The sequence below is a fragment of the Delphinapterus leucas genome, chromosome 16 (genome assembly GCF_059928025.1).
Source record: "Delphinapterus leucas isolate spDelLeu-1000000601 "Yukka" chromosome 16, BTC_Dleu_Yukka2, whole genome shotgun sequence".
Lineage (NCBI taxonomy): Eukaryota > Metazoa > Chordata > Mammalia > Artiodactyla > Monodontidae > Delphinapterus > Delphinapterus leucas.
The window spans coordinates 69816095-69831016 of NC_143144.1; the positions used below are offsets into that span (position 1 = coordinate 69816095).

The 14922-nt window shown below is 38.3% G+C and overlaps 1 protein-coding gene across 13 annotated transcripts in view; it reads left to right on the top strand.

Moving 5' to 3' along the window:
- The window catches only part of VTI1A (vesicle transport through interaction with t-SNAREs 1A), a 368921-nt gene that overhangs the window by 160371 nt on the left and 193628 nt on the right, over nucleotides 1-14922 (top strand). The window lies entirely within an intron of this gene.

A 14922-nucleotide genomic window follows, 5' to 3' on the forward strand; every position in this document is an offset into this window, starting at 1 on the left:
GCACCATTACTTTTCCCTTCCAAGGTATTTTGTTCTATTCAGACAGTTATAGTGTTTAAGCACTTACAAATTAGTTGCAAATGCAGCTAGCTGAAATACTCATCCACTAATAACCAATTAATTAAGATTACCTAATGTTAATTACTCACAATTGCCTGGCCGATAATCGGTCCTCATTAAATGTATGTTGATTCACTCTTTCCTGTTCAGTTCTATCTTGAGCCAGTTTCTCAGATGGTGAGCTTTGAGTCAGTCACCTTGGGTGATATTTTTTTTAATGGAAATTCCTGCCACCCAAACACTGATCAGAATCTCTGGGGGTAGGCCTTGAAATTCTGTATTTTTGACAAACTGGGCAGTTAATTCTATGCACACAGAAGCTTGAGAACCACTGCCTAAAGTTAAGATATCAAAATCATAATTGATTAAAATGTCTTTAATTGATCGGTCCAGTTAGGAAACTAGAGGTATCTAAATGTAATCACCAGACATTTTTAAAGCAATTATGTAGGTTCTACAAAACCTAGTCCTTATACAACAACTGTTTTTGGTATTTTCAAATTATAACACAAATTATTGCAAATTATTCAAACAAGATAGAAGTATAAAAAGTTAAAAGACCCCCATCCGTCTTTCCCACTCCCACTCCCCAAGAAAAACCGCTATGAACAGTTGGTATATATGCTTTGAGATTTTTTTCACTATATATTTATATGTTTATCTACATGTAAGTATACATTTATGTGTATACATATATATACACATATACATATGTGTGTACACACATATTTATGTGTACATATTTATTTATATTTGTTTACTCATTCATTCAACAAATACTTGAGCATCTGTTGTGTTCTAGGAACTGGTACTGAAAAAGCAACAGTGACCAAACAGGTGAAGTCCCCATTCTCATGAAATCCACATTCTAATGGAACCCACATTCTAATAGAGACAGTCAATAAATCAATAGAAATGTAATATAAAATATTCATGCCATAAAGAAAAATAAAGTAAGCTAAAGTGATAGAGAATTCCAGGTGGCTCTACTTTAGGTATGGTGGTCTAGGCAAGCCTCCCTGAGATGACTTTTAGGCAGAGGTCAGAATGAAGTGACAGTGAGGGCTGTGCATATCTTAGAGAAGAGGAGGTCAAGTTCTTCCTAGATTACATGTGCAAAGTTACACTTTTCTCTTTTAACAAAACAAAATTATATTACGCATAGTGTCTGTACCTTGTTTTTTCCATTCAATAATGATTTATATACATATTTCCAGTGTCAGTATATATGAATTTAAATTATTCTTTTTTAGTGACTGTTTATTATTCCATAATATGTATGTGCCATAATTTAACCATTCAAATATTGTTGGACAATTTTTTTCTTTCCATTTTACCTTTACGAATCATACTGCATGAAATTCTGTGGCTCATCATCTTAATATTTAGGTATTAGAGGATTACTATTATAATTCTGTTGCAGAATGAGATTATTTTAAGTATTTGGATCCTATCAGTCAAATACAAAATGACTGTTCTAGTGTAAAAGAACCAGACCTTGGGGTACAAAAGTGCATAATATTCCTTTTAGATGTAGAGGTAAGAGTCAGTTAATCATTTTTAGTTTTAAATTGGGCCATCAGGGCTTCCCTGGTGGCGCAGTGGTTGAGAGTCCGCCTGCAGATGCAGGGGACACGGGTTCGTGCCCCGGTCCAGGAAGATTCCACATGCCGCAGAGCGGCTGGGCCCGTGAGCCATGGCCACTGAGCCTGCGCGTCCGGAGCCTGTGCTACGCAACGGGAGAGGCTACAACAGTGAGAGGCCCGCATACCGCAAAAAAAAAAAAAAAAAAAGGCCATCAAAGAATCCTAAATCATGTCTTTATCATAAAAAGCCATATTTTTTACTCTTTTCCATTTTTTTTTAAGTTATTCAACCAACTGCCCAGGCAACTGGTTCTCATTCATAGGACTGAGATCTGTTTGGATTGGTTTATTTTTATAATGTCTGTTTTCTTAGCATTGGTTCATACATTTATTCTTCATTGCTCCTGCCTTGATGTTGTTCTTTGATCCAAACTGTATTTTGTCTTTTAAATGTAAGATTTTCATATTAAAATTTTTTTCTTAATTATAAAATAAAGATAAAATTGTATCACCCAGAAATAACTTCTGTTAATATTTGGGGGTTTATCCTTTCAGTTTTTTCTTTTTTTATTCAATGCACATTTTTTTTTAAATCCAGATTTTCATTTTGGGCTACACAATTCCAAAAACCCTCTTTAATACACATGACTATCTCATAACCCACACTGAGAAGAAACCCAGTAACTCTCTCCTATTACCTTTCAATTGCTGATTACTCACTTTATTACAAACAGCCCAGAAGATTTTCTCTACATTGTCAATTGAATAGACATATGCCTTGCAGAATTGATTGCTCAGTAAATGGCTTCTGGGGTGGCAGGTGATGTCACCGCAGCACTCAGAATCCCTGGATACTTGCCCAGTGGCTGTCATCATGGCTTCAGGTCAATCCTATGTGCTTGGAGCATTTGAACCCATGATTCACATTCCTCTTCGAGGACAGGGTGCCAGAAAGTTCTCGTATGCCCCTCCTTCTCATTAGCAGGCTCTGAGGAAGCTTGCTTTATATTTTCACAGAAAAAGAGATTTCCTCCCACACTATTTCTCGTATCTCCTTCATTCTTCCGATCCCTATTTCACCACCACTAAGCTCTTGGGAGGAGAATTGGCTTTTAACTGGAGGCTTATATGTGTTTTCTCCCCACCTTGGAATTTAGAAGGAACAGAATCTTTGAAAACTAGGCGCTAACTCATCTTCCCTCTGGTTAGGCTTCTCTTAGGAAAAAGCTGCTTGTCTTTGGGCTCCTCCATAGCCCATGATGGACCAGTGTAACACACTATGAGATTTGGGAATGAATGTTTCTTTAATGCAGACGTTGTTTGAACGTGAGGCTCTATAGCAGCAGTTTAGTAATTAAAATGTTCTCAAGAATGGCTTAAGCAGCATTGAATTAAGCTTGCTAAGTTCCAAGTGACTAGAATTAGTACCTTTACTTTTTTTTTTTTTAAACTGGATAATTCACCAAACAATTGGATGGTTTAGATGCAGATAAATCTATTCAACATGCTCCATCCTCATATGAACCGAATCTCCCAAACTTGCCATATGTAATTCATAAGTCCTTCTGTGTAGTACAGTGTACAGTTATGTGACTCCTGGATTTTTTTAAACGAAGATGATTTTTTAAATTTTTTTTCTAAAACGCCATCTTATACTATTAAAACTGAGAGTAGAGGTAAAAGGACAATAGTACATTGAAGAAACATGTTAATTGTGCCGAAAGATGTTTGTTTTTTCTTGAAATGCCCACTTAGTTCCCAATTGATCAAAAGTTGAAGGTTCCGGAGAGTCTTTCTTCTGACAGCTTGATTACGTAGAGGCTCCCTTCTAGGGACTCTTGTTATTTTATAAACACATGCATATGTGTAATACATTCTGCCAAATACTCCCACTTTCTGATCCGCACAGCACAACAGAGCATCCCATGGAGTCAGAGAACAAAGAAAATCTTCACTCTTGAATTTTTTCCAGAAGCCAAATATGTCCTCAGCTTCAGAAAGAAAATCCTTAGTATGGATCGAGGCACCTCTCTGGCCCCCTGAAGGAAATTTTAGGCACCACTGGTGTGCTCCCCAGGAAAATAGTATGCTTGGGGGTACTGGAACTTGGGTTGATTTCCTATTATGGATTCAGGTTTTGTTCCAGACATTTTACCTACGTCATTGCAATTAATTCCCCCATTGACCCTGTGTTGTAGGTATTACTGCTCCATATCACACGAGGAAATTGAAGCTCAGAGAATCTGAATAACTTGCTAAAACCGTATGGCTATCAAGTGATGAAGTCAGGATTTGAACCTCTGTTCGTCTGACTCCAATGCCCTGAGATTTCTATTCTGCAGAACACAGACTCTAGCTCATAGTAGCTGGTGGATAGAAAACCACTCTACCCCGTTCAAAGTAGCTGAATTATCTTTTTCAGCCTATAATCAATCCCTGTAAAATTCTATTCACTGTTGGTTTATGACATCCACTTCCTTACACAATAACCATAAAATGAAAAGTAATAAAAATATTTGTAGCTGCAATATGAGAAAGCATATGGAAAAGGTCATACTGCTGTGCTACTTTCTAGTAAATTGGAGAACTCAAGTTGATAAGGGCATAGTAGAGAGAAAAGAAGATTGTTTTTTCACCTCGTTATTCATTTTTAATGAGATAAAATTCACATAACATAATTAACTATTTTGAAGTGTGCAAATCTGTGGCTTTGGGTACGTTCACAGTGTTAGGCAACCACCCTCTATCTAGATCCAAAATATTTTCATCACCCCGAAAGGAAACCCCATATCCATTAAGCAGTTGCCCCCTCTTCCCATGCTCCACCTGGCCCCCAGCAGCCAACAATCTTCTTTCTGACTCTATAGGTTTATCTATTCTGGATATTTCATATAAATGGAGTCATATAGTATGTTGACCTCCTATGTGTAGCTTCTCTCACGTAGTATAATGAGTTTCCTCCACATTGGAGCATATATCTCAATTCCTTTTTATAGCTGAGAATATTAACTTTTAAGTAAGGGTTCTAGGCCTAGCTCTGCTACTGGCTCACTGAAAACTTTACACAAGGCTCTTCCTTTCTCTGGCCTTATCGTGCTCATCTGTAAATGTGGAGATTGCGTACCCTTTGGAACATGAATTTTGCAGAAGCTCTGGAACAAAAGGCCTTCCTGCTCAAAATAAACGTGGGAAAGAGTGCATGCTGATTTCCCCCTTGTGGGGAGTCGTGATGCTCATGTTCTAAAGATTCTGGACCTGCTTTACTCTGTTTAGTCAGCATTTACCAACCTGTGCCCAGAGAACCTTTTTATTTTGCCTACTTTATTTTTACATCTTGTGGAATCCAGTCCAGTTTCTAAGACACTGTAACCTGTGAACCACTCATTGATGCTACCCCACAGTGTACCACTTGGCCAGTCAAGTCCATGTTGATCTTGTCTCTAAGTTACTGACCTAGAGGTATTCTTCTTCCAGGGGAAGGTTTGAACCTTTGTTGGGGCATTTGGTTGTCCCAATGATAAGAGTCAAGGATAAGAAACATTCTGCCATGCACTGGACCTTCCTTCACAGCACCAACATCCTGGTCTACACAGACTCTCCAATGACCTGCTGGTCATTTATGTAGGTGAAAATGCTGTTTGTAATCATCCGAACCTAGTTTTCCATATAAACACAAAGTATTTTTTGCATGGATTTAACGTCCACTAATTTTTCCATGTATACAACAATTGTGTAAAATCTGGCTATATTTTAAAAGGGCTATTTACCATTCAAGGACAGGCAGAGTTATGCTACAGAAACAAATTAACCTAGAAATCCTGGTGACTTAACGCAACAAAGGTTTATTTTTTTGTTTATGCTGAAAGTCCGTCAAGCATTGGTAGGAGGCTCTACTCACAATTAGTCAGGGGTTCAGACTGACTTCACCATGGGGGTTGTCACCAGCCACCTCTGGTGATGGCGGACAGGGTTTGTATACCACCTCTTCAATGCTTTGGCCCAAAAGGGAGGCACATCACTTCTGACTACAGCCCAGTGGCCAGAGCTAGTACACAGTCCCTCCTAACCATAAGACGGCTAGGGAACGAGGAGCAGATGGAAAGTTTGGCAATACAATATCCATGGTAATGCCACTTGTAGCATTTGAGTCGGCATTAGAATGCTCATGTATTGGTTTGCATATGTAGCTGTCATATTTTTGTTAACTTTACATGCAGGTACAAGCATATGCCTACTTAGCTATGTCTGTTAGTTTAGCAATGCCTGCACATTTACATATAGAAACATGTCTTACTATAAGTTACTTTCTTGTACTTTTCTTTACATTACAGTTAGGACATTGTATTGTTTTGTTTTTTTTAATTATGTGTGTCTGTAGATTATGTTAGCTCTGAATTTTATTTCAAGGTGGTAAAGGGGCATTGAAAAAATATGTTATAAAAAGGAGGTCTGATGGGGCTGAGAGCCACTTTTCTAGGTCTCAGCATCATCTAGGGCATAGAGTAGGTCATGGAGAATTATAGGGGTTTACATCATAATAGTAAGAAGAATATTAGCAAACATTTATTGAACTTTCTCTATGTGCCAGAGACTTTACCAAGCCCTATAAGTAAATTCCCTGCTATAAGCCTCCCCAGAAGTCTATGAGGAAACCTCTGAATTGTCCATTTTACAGACGAGAGCTGCCTTACTCATTTAGGCATGTTAGGAAGGTTGTGGGTCCCATACTTTCTCTTTACCCTATGTCAGCGTGACTATGAAGCGGGACCCCACATACCTACTAGGAAGGATAATTGCTCTTCAAACACTGTAAAGAGACAGCAGGCAAAGCGCAAGGGTTGGCATAGCACAACAGGGCACCCGAGCAGCCCAGAGGAAAGTTAGAAAAGAGACTGGAAGGAAACAGTCCTGAGGAAAAGGACGTTGCCCCCAAAATGGACGTTGCCTCACCCATTCAGAGAGGATTGGGATTCTGTAAATGTGTCACTGAGAGGGTGTTCCCCTGGGCCTTTCACCAAACTTTAGTACCTGCCTCTCCCATCTCATCCCTGTTGCTGTGCCTCACAATTTTTCTGTGATTTCATGGGCATAAGAGCTTACAACTAGCAGTTCAATCAGTTAGTTTATTTGAGTAGAATAATCAAGATAGTTCTAGGCCAAAATAAAAATTAAAATGTCAGGACCCTCCCTGGAATTATACCATCAGTTAACAAAAGAAAAAAAGAACCACAATTAACGGACAATTAGAAAGTAAAGGCTCTTGCATGCTTCCCTTTATTCGTGGTATATCCAGACACCTTTTTCCAGTGATGGGGCTTTCTTCCCTTCTATCCCTGGGTATATATGCAGGATGGGCTACTTTAAAATTTTGGTTGCACCCTCACTTTCACTACTCAGTCTTTATTTTCTTCTCAGTCTTTATAAGAAATATGCTTCAGTGGCTTACGCATTTGGAATTGATTTTGTAGAGTAGTGTAACGTTTTCCTTGCCCAGAGCAAGACCACATTGGTTCAAGGCTAAGAAAGTAGGCTGGTCCTACAGAGACCCTCTGGGTGACTCATCTCTTTTGAGAGCCTGATCGTCCATTTTTTTGGTTGGTGTTTCTAGCAGCAGCGTGTGTTGCCCTGAAGGCACCTCTCGTATGGTGTTGACTGTACTACCCTGAGCTGTTTAATTCCTGCTTTCGATTGTGCCTCAAGTTTTAAGTCACTTGACAGTACAGATGGTTTCTTTCTCCAACGTTTATCAATAGCATACCATTCCCTCCCAATAACTACACACACACACACACACACACACACACACACACACACACACACACAGCTATGTACAAATTTCATGTTTTCTCCCTTTTAGAAACAAGATGTGATCTGTCTGACCTAGCTGGAGAATCTGCTGCTTTTTCAGATTTATGTCCCTGTGACCAGGTAGCTTGTCAAGCTATTTGTCTTAATCACTCAACTTCTCCATTAGACAGCTATTTAAAAACCTTCTGTGTAATTATCTTTTTGACCCTCCATCATCCACATTCTTGTCTTTATTGTAAACGTTCTTATGACTGTCTTTTATATGCTGTATGTCCCAAAAGGTATTTAAGCCTTCTTACACTGTTTTGTCTGCTTTTCATTAAGTTTGCCATCAACTTAACACTCCGTGCCCATTGCCTCCCTCACAATCTGACTGCTTATTTCTCTGGAAGGGGTGAACCCTAGATTGAGTGGTCCAGATCTGTCCTATATCTTCTTTGCCCTTTGAAATAGACAAGCAGAGAAGCATCAGAGAAGCTCTTAAGGACATTTGCCGGAGTTGTTACTGCCTTGTCATTGTCTTCTAACTGCAAGGTTAGAAAGCTGGGGCTGGAGGTGGCTTCATTCATCATATGAGCCAGGCACTGTGCTGATCTTTGGGGGAATAAAAGATGACACAGATCCTGCTTTCAAGCAGCTCTCACTCTGGTAGAGAGGATAATTTAGGCAAGGTTGCATGTTTAGGAGTTTGAGGAGAAAGAGATCTCTTTTGACAGGGGCAAATGCAGAAGAATTCAGGGCAAATACAGCATTTTAGCTGAACTATGAACATTGAGTGGGGCTGTAAACAGTAGAGATGGTTGGGGACACCCCAGACAGTGAACCACATGGGTGGAAGCTCATGGGTGCCCAAGTCCAATCTGACTAGAGCAGTGGTTCTCAACCAGGGCTGGTTTTGACACCCAGGGGACATTTGGTAATGTCTGGAGACATTTTTGTTTAACAGCAAGGGGAGAAGGCCTCCTTCTGGCAGCTCATCAGTAGAGACCAGCAATGCAGCTGAACATCCTACAGTGCACGGGACAGACCCTCCCATCCAACAGAGAGTTATCTACCCCAAACTCAGTAGATATCAAGGTTGAGAAGCCCTGTAATAGAGCCTAGACTTTTTGCCAGAGAGAATTAGGAGAGAAGCCCGAAAGACCATTTAGGCTGCAATTCTGAAAGGGTCTGAATGCTAGCTTAAGGCTTGGTTTTTACTTGGTAAGCAATGAAAGGGTTCCGAGCATGACCAGACTGGTAGTTTAAGAGAGCAAACAATCAAGATGTATTGATGCTTGGAGACAGTGAGGACAGGGAGACCAGTTAGGAAGGAGGCACTAGTGTGTGTGAGAGGTTATAACAGTACCAAGGAAGAGAAGAAACAAATACGAGAGATATTTCAAAGGAAGATTTGAAAAGACCTGATGACTGGTTCAAACTGGGAAGCAAAATAAAGGACGATTCCAAATGAATTGTTATGTGTCAGTTCTGGGAGACCCCCTTGATTTGCCTACCCTTAACTGATGGGAAGAAGCACATAGCAAGAAAATAAGATTTTGATTTTATACCTGTTGGATTTAAGGAACTGGCGAGACAACCAAGGTGAATATGCAGCATGGAATAGGAAATAGGGAGTAAAAGTTGGAATAGGTTAAGAGACAGATTAAGCATAGAAATGGGGATGATATTTAAAAACCATAGAAGTGAAAGAGGACCTCAAAGGAGATTATTTGAAGAATTTAAGGCAGAAATACAAGGTAAAAACTTAGGAGTTCCAACACTTATGAGCTGAGATAAGGAAGCAGCACCCACAAGGGAGAAGGATCTGAAGGTGGGAGAAGCTCACAGTAGGCAGACTGCACAGATTCACTCGTGGATAAGTAGCTGTTAAAGTCAAGGCCAAGTCTTTCACTGCTTTGCTTCTGAATGTGATAAATCTTTACATATGGTAGTATTTTGTAGACCAAGAATCTTGAGGTAACCAGCTCGTGTGTATTTGCTTTTTCTTCAATATTAGGATTTTATATATGGGTACACAGTTGCAATTAATATTACTTAATATTTGTACATATTGGAATCACTCATTAATTTTCTTCTGATATTGGACAGTGTGCTGGGGGCAAGGGAGAGTCCCATCTTTTCAAATAGATTATAAACTCCATCAAGGGCAGAGACTGTGTGTTTTGTTCTTTGGCAAATTACTACAGGGCACAGCAGGTATGAATTAAATGCTAGAAACCAACTTTTCTCTCCTAAAATAAAGAGAAAACAAATACCCATAACAAAATGAAACAGATCAACAAAAAAACCAAGGTCATTCTGATTTACTGTCATGGATATGGTATTTGAGGTGAGTCGTAAACCAAAGGAAACATTTCAAATTTCTTATTTATCAAAAGACTGGTCTATTCTTCCAGAACCTAGAAGCCTCTGTCTACTTACTACATCTCAGAATAGATTCAACCAGACAAATATGTTTTATTTAGCTTAAATAATGACCTGAAAGCCTTTTTGAATGGTTCCAATAGAAACATTAGGAATTGTTTATACCTAACTTTTATTTGATTTTGTTTTCTTTTTTTGAAAGCAAAACAATTTGGGAACTCAAGATTTTATAGGTACCATCTATTTTGGAATGCAATTTACTTTTATGATGTTTATTCTTCACCCACTGAAGAGTGTGAACATTATGGGTTTCACTGCATGGCTACCTAATGCTATTTTTACATTATACTTTGTATATAGTGTCCATTTTTTCGGTGCTTCTTTTAAGATTCCCTTGTTGCATGTCAGCAGGAAATCATAATTAGGAGTGCTGTGAAAGTATTTCTCTTTAGCATTTAACTCTTAAAGAATGAGGAAATTAAAAAGTAATGTAAAATTTTTTTTAAGGAACCTCCTTTACAGTTCTCCATAGTGGCTGTATCAATTTACATTCCCACAAACACATTCCCACAAACAGTGCAAGAGGGTTCCCTTTTCTCCACACCCTCTCCAGCATTTACTGTTTGTAGATTTTTTGATGATGGCCATTCTGACTGGTGTGAGGTGATACCTCATTGTAGTTTTGATTTGCACGTCTCTAATGATTAGTTACAGATGTTGAGCATCCTTTCATGTGTTTGTTGGCAATCTGTATATCTTCTTTGGAGAAATGTCTATTTAGGTCTTCTGCCCATTTCTGGATTAAAAAACTAAAAGTAGAACTACCATATGACCCAGCAATCCCATGTGGTCATGTACCACAATGTTCATTGCAGCTCTATTTACAGTAGCCAGGACATGAAAGCAACCTAAGTGTCCATCGACAGATGAATGGATAAAGAAGATGTGGCACATATATAAATGGAATATTACTCAGCCATAAAAAGAAACGAAATTGAGTTATTTGTAGTGAGGTGGATGGATCTAGAGTCTGTCATACAGAGTGAAGTAAGTCAGAAAGAGAAAAACAAATACCGTATGCTAACACATATATATGGAATCAAAAAAAAAATGGTTCTGATGAACCTAGGGGCAGGACAGGAATAAAGACACAGACATAGAGAATGGACTTGAGGACACGGGGAGGGGGAAGGGTAAGTTGGGACGAAGTGAGAGAGTGGCATGGACATATATACACTACCAAATGTAAAATAGATAGCTAGTGGGAAGCAGCCGCATAGCACAGGGAGATCGGGTGCCTTGTGACCACCTAGAGGGGTGGGATAGGGAGGGTGGGAGGGAGGCACAAGAGGGAGGGGATGTGGGGATATACGTATGCATATAGCTGATTCACTTTGTTATACAGCAGGAACTAACACAGCATTGTAAAGCAATTACACTCCAGTAAAGATGTTAAAAAAAAAATAGTAATGTAAAATTTTAAGTAAGTAATTGCACTTTTATTACTTTGCTATATGTTACATAAAGGTAGATAATATAATTGACCTAGAAGATCTAAGTGAATAAACTTAAATCTCAATGCAAGGATTAAGGAGTAGAATGGTAATACTAAAAAACTGCCTTGCATACAGTTGCTTTTTGACTCTGTAAAAATGGTTTACTTGACTCACATGCTTTTGAATTAATTGGATATGCAAGCATGTGGGCAGGGGGGACCCCTTATAGTTTCTACATATGTGAATCAAAGATGGGATTTGTCTGAATTACCCTTTAGCCTCCATTGTTAAAATCAGAATTAAGTTCTTTGTTTAGTGAAGCATTAATAGCAATCTTTGAGATTGCCAAGAAGGGCAGGTTGCTGGAGAGAGTTCTCAGTGTATTATGCTGTTTACCTAAGGGTTATATTCAAGAAGCTCTCTGAACAGCTGGGCTGATTATTGAAAATGCCTCACAGTAACTTCCAGCCTAGGCTGATCGATATTGGTGCAAAGCTTTACATGGGAGGGAGCTATTTAAACATTGAGAGCCCCAGGGATAAAAGAGAATGAAAAAATGATGCTGGACAAATATGCTGAAATGTTCAAAGGAAGAGAGAAGTATCTTGTCTTGCTATAGGGGAAGATTCCTAAACAAACAAACTAGAAAATTAAATTTGTCTTATAATGGCATCCTAAAATTTTAGTTATTTTTCCTTAGAGCAAAAACACCCAAAATATTTAGCTATTTTATCTTATAACATACCCCCCCCAAATATTTAGTAGGAGGAGGAAAGTCTTATCAAGTATACCAAAGACAATTTTATTTCCATTATTTTGAAATGTAACCTATTTCATAAATTCCATAAATCAATAAAGTATTTAACTTTATTGTTAAGTACACGGAGATCTTCATATTTTAAACCATTCTCTTTCTCAGAACCATTAGAAGATCATATCACCATTGTACTGCAACATCCAAATGTAGGCAGAAAATTCCTATTTCCTTAATATTTTCTGCTATAGAGATCTAGAACAGAGATATAAACATTTCCTTTTATCTTAGTCCTAGCAAAACAAGCTTATTTGTATGTTTCCAGTTCTGGTTTTAATAGTTTAATATATTAAAGAAAAACTGCACTAGATATAGGAGATCTTATTTCCTAAAAATATTTGGTGGAATTATGACATTGAGGGAAAAGTATCAGCATTCAAAAGCCTGTCTACAAAATGGGGTAACAGAGAAATACTCCCCAAAAAAGTGGGGAATTTATCAAAGTGGGGGCAATTTATCAAAGTGAAAACCTGTGTTGAGAAATCCTACATCTTGTTACATCCATGATTTCTTACTTTTACCCTGCACACAACCAACAGACAGGAAGTTCAGAAACACAAAGGCAATCAATATGAAAACTGTGAAAGTCTCTTAATTAATCAACTCACACAAACTCTCCAAGTAAGAGGATTTTACAAGAATTTCAATTAAGGCTTTCCCTTTTTATTACCAAATTTCATTGACAATTAAGAATGCATAATTAAAGTTGACATGATTATTAAAAGCAAAATATTATTTACATACTGAGCTTTTGGACTTATAGGAGACTTTCATTTTCTGATTCTTATTCTCTTGATGAATCACATAGACAATTGCTAATTGGATAGTTATTCTATAACAGTGATGTTTTAAAAATTTCAAAATGAGTAGGTCTTTGAACATGTTTGTATTTCCCTCCTCACGCGAACATCATCATTTTGGCATACATACCTAGAAGCTACAGGACCATTCTCATTCATTAAATTTAACAGTAATACACATGCAGAAAACTACCTTATTCAGAGAAATTTTAAGAGCTAACATTCTGTGACTTTTTTGACTTAAGAGCCCTAGAATGGCCTGAATACACTCTGAAGCCCTGCAGCAATGCTCTTTACCCCGAATTGACATTGGAATGTAAGAAACTTATTGACATTGAAAATGGATATACTGAATATGGGAATTTTTGGAAAAAACAAACGTCAGTTTAGTTTAATACTTTGTTTTTGTTATTAAAAGAAGGGTTTATTTGAAGTCCTCATTGACTCTCAGCTCTTAGGCTAAAGCCTGACAAGTTTCCAGAAACTGCACATATTCCCTGTATGGTTTATGCTACTTTTCTGCTTTGAAGACTGAAACATAGACCAGGAGACAAAGTATCATTTCATGATTCTGTTCCTCACTTAGGACAGTAGAAAAGTAATTTAACTCCTTTGCGCAACTTTTCTTCACCAGGAAATCAGGAATAATCATTGGCTTCCACCTTCAGCTGGGGACTCTGGAGAGTAACAGTCCAAGGGCCATTTGGAGTTAAAATTAAAAGATTAAATTATTATTATTTTTTTACCCAAAGAATTAAGTTCATAGAATATGAGACTATCTCTTAAATAGTTTTTATTTTTAAACACTCATTTAAAAATTATCATATTAAAATCTATTTCTTTTGTGTTTATATTGTAAAAATATTACAGAGATGCTAAAGATGTCATTTTAGAATGTCTTTAAATAGCAATCTGTACCAATGCCATGAAAATATTATCTACCTATGAAGCATAAAATCCTACTGTTTTAGGAATGAAACATGGGAGTTAAACAGGGAGGCTTTGGCTTATTTTTTTTTTATCAGGAATCATAGCAGTCAGCCTTTGAGTCTGACTAGAATCTTATTTTGCCCATAGCTTGCTCCTATTTCCACGCCTCCCCTCCCCCATCACTACCACCTCTGATGGAGAACCATTGGACCAGCTCCACTGGGGATCAGGCCTTGCAAAGCCTGGAGGTGGGCAAGGAGGATCTCAGCACTCCAAGAAAACACACACATACACACGCACGCACAGACATAAGCATTTATAGATAGATATTTAAGCGGACCAGGTTGTTTCACTTCCTAAGTGATTTGTTCACCGTTTTTAGGGTACTGTGTTAAGGGCTCCAGTGTTTAGTCCCCATAGAAAAATATAGCTAAAGCATTTTAATATCGGCCCATCATTTGGCAACAATTAAAATAGGCAGTCGTTCTTTTATTTAAAGAGAATCATTATTCTTTTGTGTCTAAGAGAGTAGCAGCCCTGAGGGTAGTCTGAATACAAAATACAGGGCTCAGTCCAGAAACCGATCTTGGTGTCATATATTGTCTGGGCTCCAGGAGGATGTTGATGAATGCTGTGGTTTAGCATCCAAATTCCTCAATACGAAGGCCCAAGTCTCAGTTTCTAGCTGACAGTGGACAATCAGGGATATTCTCATTGGCTGTTTTTGTATAACTTCAAAAGGATAGTAAATATCTCTTTGTTGTCTTGTGAGTATTACAGAAAAAGCAATCGTTATTTTTCAAGGTAATCATTCAAAAAGGAGGGGTGGAAAACAAGCAAAAGTCACAGATTTTCTCCTGTTGGAAAAAGCCAGTATCTGAGCAGTCTTGTCGAGCTGTCAGTTGGGCACTTCAGGCTCTCTCTCTGATCATGCTGTTCGAAAGCCTTTGCTCCTCTCCTTCCAGTCCTCCTGCCAGCTCTCGTGACCCCCTACATCCCGCATTACCTGCCTACTACCCCATCCCTCCAACACACCAAGCTGGCTATCGATAAGAGCAAAA